Genomic DNA, 8947 nt, shown 5'->3' with positions numbered 1-8947 from the left:
GCTGGATCCTCTGGTAGTATTATGTCCAATTTTCTGAGGAACCACCAGACTGATTTCCAGAGTGGTTGTACAAGCTTGCAATCCCACCAACAATGTAGGAGTGTTCCTCTTTCTCCACATCCTCGCCAGCATCTGCTGTCACCTGAATTTTTGACCTTAGCCATTCTGACTGGGGAATCAAGAATCCTAAGATTTGGATCTTCCTGTCACAGATCAAATGGATTCCAGATAACTACACCTGCCTGTTCTGACCCAATCCAGTCAGTAGCCCCAAATATAATTTATATAAACTAACATACATCATACAAGTTAGAAATTATATACATTGAAACATCTGTATAATAGCTACACACATGTTTACACATGCATGTTTGTATATAATGTATCCACATTAAATATAAATTATGTATTAAATATAATATATAAATTATATAAAAATAATACAAGTTAAATATAAGTTATATTCATTGACTATGATTTATATACATTAACATATACCATATAGAATAAATATAAATCATATACATTAGGTATTATGTACTTTAAATTAAAATTATATATTAAATATGAATTATATATGTTAAAGTATGAGTTATAAAATTTAAATTATAATATATATAATATACGCCGGGCGTGGTGGCACATGCCTTTAATTCCAGCACTCAGGAGGCAGAGGCAGGCAGATTTCTGAGTTCGAGGCCATCCTAGTTAACAAAGTGAGTTCCAGGACAGACAGGGCTATACAGAGAAACCGTCTCAAAAAACCAAAAAAAAAAAAAAAATATATATATATATATATATACACACACACACATACATATACATACATATATACATAATTTCACATGTTCTCAAGGACATAGAATTATGGAACAAGCACATGGAACTCTAAAAACATCACTGACAAAAAATAAAAGAGAGGGAGTTGTATATTTCTTCACCACAAAACTGAGTATTTTGACCTTGAATGCCAAGGGACTCTGCCTCTGAATGTCTATGGTACCCTACACTTAAGCATACCTATGCTGGTGAAATAGAAGGACCCACTTACTGATATATAGCATGGTCCTGGTATTAATATGGGGAAGAGAGGATGTGTGTGTGTGTGTGTTTTCCCACAGGATGCTGAAGGAGCGCAGTGGCTGTCAGAGCAATTGGTGAGACATAACTGTTGCTGGGACAAAGAATGATGTTGACCATGATCTTGTTGAGTGCCCTGACGTTGGCAATGGGGAAGCTGTATTGGGCATGTGTTCCTGATCCATATTTGCTACAGCCTTCTGTATGGTCAAGGCCAGGAGTATTTGTGACCTTTAATAATACTAAGCTGTTAGGATTTCCTTGGTCTAAGAGTAAAAATCATTCCAAATTGGTGAATTACACTGTTATGGGTCAGGACCTACCTATTTGTTTTACTAGAACTAGTACCAATGTTGGATGTGTTTTTGTGCACCCTCAGGCTTGGAAGAAGAATATTTCTAAGACTGTAGTGCAAAGCATTAAGATAGGAATGCCTATATCTCGTAATAGTAAAGCTGCCTTGCCCCATTCTTTTAGACATTGTGGGACAGAGAACATGGAGGTTGTGGAACCTGCCTTTGAAAATTAGTCAAATGGAGAAGTTGTTATAATGACCCTCCTCTTTCCTTTAATGTGACCGGTTATTCTGAATCAATCATGGATTGGTCTGGAAATCAATCCAGTATTGGGACAATAGGAAATGACAGTGGGCATTTGGAGGGGTGGTTATGGACATTTTTAGAGACATATTTAGAAATTGGCAGCTACCTTGTGTGATGTTATGTTTGTTATGGATAAAAATGGAATAGGTTCTGGGGTTAAGGTAAATGTAACATCCTGCATACCCCACCCCATTTTTTGTAAAATTAATCATTTTATTTGTTTACATTTCAAATGTTATCTCCTTCTCTGGTCTCCCCTCCATAAACCCCCACTCCATCCCTGTACACTTTTCCTCTAAGAGGGTGCTCCCCCACCCACCTACCCACTCTTGCCTTACCTCTCTAGCATCCTGCTTCTCTGGGGCATCAAGCCTCCACAGGACCAAGTGCCTCCCCTCCCACTGATGTCAGATGAAGCAGTCCTCTGCTACATATGTAGCAGGAGCCGTGGTCTGGCCCATGTATACTCTTTGGTTGGTGGTTTAGTCTCTGGGAGCTCTGAGGTGTCTTGTTAGTTGATACTGTTGTTCTTCCTATGGGGTTGCAATCTCCTTCAGCTCCTTAAGACCTTCCTCTAACTTTTACACTGGGGTCCCTGAGTCCAGTTCAATGGTTGGCTGTATTTGCATCTCTCTTAGTCAGGTGTTGGCAGAGCCTCTCAGAGGATAGACATGCCAGGCTCCTGTCTGCAAGCATGTCTTGGCATCAGCAATAGTGTCAGGGTTTGGTGTTTGCAGATGCAATGGATTGCACCCACCCAATATTTTACTATTTGGCAATGTTACCTCTATTGTTTGCTCTAATAGTAAGTTTGATGTTTCTTGCTTTTATTTTCTTTTGTCTAATTGTGTTTCTGCACTGTATGATGGTCAGTCTGTAATAATAGTATATCAACCAGCTTTTATTATGATTCCTGTAAATTTATTTGAACTGAAATTCTGAAAATTGCTTACAGATATTGGAGGAATTAGATCACGCTCTAGTAAGGAGAAAATGTATAGTTAGCATGATCATTGCTGGTACTGTTGTTCTCATAACACTTATAGCCTGTGTAGTTAATTCTGTATTGGCTTTAGCAAACGTGGTACAAACATCTAGTTATGTTATTCATCTGTAATGGAAAATGTAACCAATGTCCTGAGTATGCAAGAGGATTTGGATAAACTGCTAGAACAAAGAATTGATGCATTATATGATATAGTGCAGATCATGAGAGATGAGGTACTAAGAATGAAAGTTAGAAGCCATTTGGAATGTCATGCTTGATATCTATAGCTTTGTCCAGCTCCAAAAATGAGAGTTAGCATAATTGGATCAGAGTGAAAAGTCATCCTCAAGGTATATGGCATAATACTAATACTTCTTTAGATTTAGTAGCCCTGCATAAGGAGGTTGTACATTTAAAAAATACAAAGCTTTTGTCTTTAGATGATGCTGGCATTGCAAATAGTAAAAGGTACAGGTTGTTTTTCCTTTATGGTCCTTGTATACATCTCTCTTATTGGGCATAGCAGGACTTGGCTTTATGATTCCTTTTATGGAATGCTTATTACCTGTTCTTTTGAGAGGAAGTAACAGAGCTTTTACAAATGTCAAAGCAGTTACATAAATTCAAGCTCCAATATCTCCCTAGCTGGAGTTGGTAGTCAATAATGGGTAAGATCATCTTGAAAACCTTCTCAACCTAAGACAGGCCATGAATACAAGATTATTTGTGTGCCAATGACAGGTAAGAGCTGTTTTTTCAGATGGCAACCTGTGACAGGCACAACTTTCTGCCCCATGACTGATAAAGTGCAAGACTCTTATAGACAAAAAGACAGGTAATATTCTCTCAGAAGTGAATCAACCTAAGATAGGGCATGAATGCCAGGATTAATGTCCTGATGATGGATAAGTTCCACACATCTTGAGGGGATGCCTAAAAAGGAACAGTCTTTGTATGCCAATAGCTGATACAGCTTTGGCCTGTGTAGCTAAAAAGACCTGTGGGACCACAGCACAAAGAGTTAACTTTGGCTGACATCTTGCTTGTGATTTATCATGAATGTGTCTGCCATCATCTGACTTTGTTTTTACCTAAGACGTGTTATGTCCTGCCAAGTTATTCCACTTATGCATATGTCCTTGAGAGACTGTCCAAGCCTGAAAGAAATGGACTTAGTCAAACATAGATCCTGTATACCATAAACTCACCAAGTAAGCATTGTGGTCATTGTTTAACTTCTTGGAGTTGATCAGGAAGTTGTGTTGCTTGTTTTTATAAGACACGGTAAAAATACACTAACTGCTGCCATGGTATTGACCAGTTGCCCTTCCATATCTGTCTCCTGCATCTTCATTCTGCCTTTCCTGTAGTCATCCTCACTCCTGCTCCCCTCCATAGCCATGGTTTTTGTGTTGACTGACTAACAGGTTCCAGTAACAACAGCACTAAGATAAAACCTAAGAGAGGTTGAAAGCACATTGATGCTTCTGCTCATGTCATGTCCACTAACATTCATTGGCCAAAGCAAGGCTAGTATCAAGGGGCAAAAAAAATCCCATGTTTTTCCTATAGTGGGAGAGTACATTAAGGAGATATGGCATAGTGTGTGAAAGTTTAATCCTATTAGCTAAAGAAACTGATTCCAATAGTCTGATCAAGTTCTAGTCATGGGTAGGGAATTGCGTGTGAGCTGCACTGGCTGAGAGGAGGACAGGGAGAAGGGCTGAACTGTGTATGCTGCACAGAGCAGAAAGAGGGTCAGGTGAGGGGTTAGGAACACTAGTCAGGAAAGTGATGTTCTTTTGCCTCCTTTTTATAAGCTCAGGCCAGATGGTCTATTTTGCAACTTGATTTACATCTCTCTCAGCAAATAAAGAGACCATTCTGAGAGAACAACAGCAGCCCAAGACCCTGAATCTATTCAAAACCACTCAGAATCACATCTAGGCATAGCAAGAGGCTACAGTTTTGGTCACTGCTCATTCTCAGCAGACTTTTATGATGCTCATTAAAATCCTGGCTTGAATCTCCTTTGCTGCAGCACAAATAACAATGTCAGTCAGTTTCTTAAAAATTCCACTGCTCACAACAAGGATGCTTCTTAATTCAAGGCTGTTTTCTGGATCAGAGGCCAACTGTTGGTTCCTTTGGAGTTTTTGACAATACTGCTCTGGGAAAGAGCTACAGGCTTATTGTTCAAGCTGTCACAGATAATATGGAGTTATAACAAAATTAATAGCATTTCTTAGACATGCAGTTTGTAGCTTGAGGGAGATATTTTAGTGCATGCCAAGGGTAGTACTGAAATTGGAAATAAGATCAGAGCCATATGAGAAAAGACTAAGGATGTCATGATAAGAAATTTAAATTTCATGTAAGATTGCTGAGAAAGGGAGCAAATAAAACACTGATTGATTTTTTTCAAAGATGCCTAATAGAATGAGAAGAATATATTTGAAAGGAAACAATGAGGAGGAAGGAGAGACACCAATTTGGATTTGATGAGGTGTTTCAGGCATGGGATAATAAGAGCAACCACATTCTTATTCTGGGGGCACCCCGTTCCTTTTGAGACCATCTGTTCATAACATTCTCTAGCACTCTGAATTCTAAAACAACAAAATTCTGGAAGGGTTTTGATGGAAGTACCAGCTGACTTTTAGATCTGCATTGTTTCATTTAAAATAGACATGCTTCCTAAAATGTCTGGCTTAAAAAGTGGGAAGCAAACTTCTCTTTCCTTTCCTTTTCCCTTCCTGGTTTTTTGCCTTGCTTTTGTGTTAGCAGTTTAAGGGCATAAATGTATCTTTAGCTCCTGGTCAATATCAGCATTCCTGTAAAAGGAAGGGACCCCCCCACCCAGCATGGAATGAGGAAATGTATTTGCTGATAATCAGTCAAGAATACGTGATCCATACAAGAAGACCTTTAGGTGAGGATAAAGCCATAAACAGGTAACAAAGGTGAGTCAGAGTCACAGATTATCATTATTTATTATTGTTATTATCATTAAGTTTTTGAGAGTATGGAACTAATCAACTTGAAATTTGTCAGAAAGTTTTCCTCTTGTACTGTTTGTCTCATAATGAAGGTAGTCTTTCTCATGTTGGGCAGTGCTTATTTCAGGACTAGCATTCTCCATTTACCCTAGAATTCCTAGCTGGGCCCACTATGCAATTGCTGCTGCCCTGAATTGAAGCTTACTGAAGCATATCCACTGTCTCTTTATAGAGCTGTTAAGTTCCCAAGAAGATAGCATCTATTTCAATGGGTCTACTGTTCTTACACCATCCTCCTCACTTTCTGTCCCTGAGTTTAAGTTGTGTGTGCTTCTCCCTGCCATACTAATAATATGATTGTGTCTTAATTCTTTTGGGTTGCTGTAACAGACTATTATAAATCAGTGGTTTATAATAACAATCACTTATTTTTAACAGCATGGAGGATAGGAAATCTGAGAGTGAACTTGCAGATTCCCTGTATTGAGAGTGACTGCAGTTTGCAAGTACTCATATTCCCCTTGTGCACTAGTATGGAGGAGTGTCAAGGTATTTGAAAACACATATTGTCATTAATTGAGAATTTCATCCAATGTATTTTTACTACACTTACCTCTAATTTCTTCCCTCAACACTTCCCAGATCTACCCCAGTTCCCTATCCACTAAACATCTTAACCTCTTTTTCAGGGTCTCTTTATTATCTGTTCAGTTTTTATTAGTATATGATAATTGTACAAAATAGCAGGTTTTATTGTGACAATTTTATACATGCCTATAGTATAATCTGATTACAAGTGATTTCCATTATCTTCTCCCATTTCTCTTACCAAACAGCTTCCAGGCTCTCTCTATGAGGGCTTCAGTTTAATTTATAGCAGAGTCCTCCTAGCATAATTATCTCCCAAAGACCCATTCTTCTAGTGTAATCACATCAGGTTTCAGCATGGGGATTTTGGAGGGACTCAGGCATTCAGTCTACATCAGACTAGTCTCATATTTCTTGCCACAGGACAGATGTCTCTGTGTATTTTAACTTTGGTGGGTCCTAGGAAGCTGTAGTTGTAGTTCTGTCCTATTATTTAAACTTAGTATTTGTATATTTAGTTTTTCCCAAGGAAGAGCAGCCCTGAAATTTAGTCAGCCCTGAAAACATACATACAAGTAACATTATACAGACCGAGGCCATTCTATGCCTGTATATGAACATATATATATTCATATACATATATATTCATATATATATGAACATATATATATGTTCATATATATGTTCATATATATATAATAAAAATTAGTAAAAAAAAGAGGACATGAATTTGAAAGAGCAGCATATGTGAAGGTATAGTGCAGTGGTTCTCTACCTTCCCAATGCTGTGACACTTTAATATAGTTCCTCATGTTGTGGTGACCCCAATCATAAAATTATTTTGTTGCTACTTCATAATTGTAATTTTGCTACTTTTATGAACCATAATGTGAATTTCTGATATGCAGGATATCTAATATGCAGCCTCAAAGGGGTCAGCACCCATATATTGAGAGCCACTGGTTTACAGGGAGAACAGGAAAAGGAGATTTAATGTAATTAGAATCTCAAAAAAATCCTCTAAAATGGATAACTGTTTACTTGGCATGATAACCAATGGAAGGGTTGTATGGATAAGAGACTTTCCATTAATAACAACTGAACAACACAGGTAGTCTCGCATTTGGCCTCAGATTTATAAGGAATATAGCAGAGTAAAGATTTTAATTAGTTCAAATTACTACAGATGAATAATGTACTTGATTTTTTTTTTTTTGGACACCTTGATTACTGTTTGTACCTTATTTTGTGCCTGGAGTAAAACTAGAGGTAATGGTAGTGAAATACTCTATACTGAAGTAAAAATAAAAACCAACCATACCATATGAGGCAGATTATAAGGAGCTCTTTAGACTTACTGATCCAGTCTGGATACTCTTGGGCCATGATTTCAGAGTCCTTTTTATAGTACTTTCAGGTACTTTTGTTGTCTTCACAGTGCCACATTTGCTATCTAGGTTCTTCGAACTCATCAGCATACCACTTTCCTAATTATCTAAAAAGAGTGGAGGTGAAATTATGTCAAGGGACACTCCTACAGGAAAACCGACCTTTGCTTGCATATCCCTACTTCTAAGACAATCGGCAACAGCATGGACATCTTGACAGTCTTGATGTTCTTGGAATTTCAACCATGAGAGGATCACAAGGGGGACTGGGTAAAAAGCAGAAGCCTTTGAACTCATAGGAAAAGACTAACAATCACCCAGCTTTTGCTAGCATTACATGTAGAGCTGATTTTATACCTGTCTAATGGTCTAATTAGTGGCAATTATCAATAATATGGAGTTGCTTCATTTCAGGGGACACATTTCAAAAGCTGACATTAAATACCTACCTCTGTAATCAACACAAAACATGCTCTTCAGACTGATCTCGACCACCTTCACCTCTGGAATCAATAAGCATCTCTCAAGAAGGTGCTACCTTCTATAATGGAAGGGGTGAACTCTCTCCCTCAAGCTCTGACATTGCGAATCTCAACCAAGAAAGCAGAACCTTCATGGCCTAATCACCTACTAATGCTCTTAATTCTTGACTCAGTTTCAAAACCAGTTTGTGTGTGTGTGTGTGTGTGTGTGTGTGTTTGTATGTGTGTGTTTGTGTGTGTGTATGTATGTATGTATGTATGTATGTATGTATGTATGTATGTATGCGGGTATCTGTGCATGCTCACAAGGATCAGAGCTGGAGGTCAGGCATCTTCCTTTATTTCTGCCTGCCTTATTCCTTTGAGTAAAGGTCTCTCACTGAACCAGAAGCTTTCTGTTTTTCTACTAATCCGGTGGCCAGTAAACCACAGCAATCCTTTGATGTGCTTTGATGTCCCCCCAGAGCAGGTGATTTAAGGCACATTCAGCCACACCCAACTTTCAAAACAAATTCTCCAGGGTACATAAACACATGGTAACTCTCTAATATTATCCAATAAATACAAAATTTTAGACAATTTTATTATACAAGAGATTATTTTTATAAGTGAATGATATATTTTAGATAGTCTCCCTTTATACAGCCCAGACTGGCCTTGAATTCTAGATTTGCCAAGTGCTGAAGTGACAGATGTGCACTACCATGTCTGTCTAACAACTTAGTTTTAATTGTTTGATTACTAATTTGGGGGAACTAGTTATTAATTTTAATAGCTTCCAAGAATATTACAAAGAGAAGCTGAGATTTAGCATATTTCA

This window comes from Mus caroli, chromosome 12 (genome assembly GCF_900094665.2).
Source record: "Mus caroli chromosome 12, CAROLI_EIJ_v1.1, whole genome shotgun sequence".
NCBI classification, from domain to species: domain Eukaryota; kingdom Metazoa; phylum Chordata; class Mammalia; order Rodentia; family Muridae; genus Mus; species Mus caroli.
Note: the sequence above shows the minus strand (reverse complement) of the source record.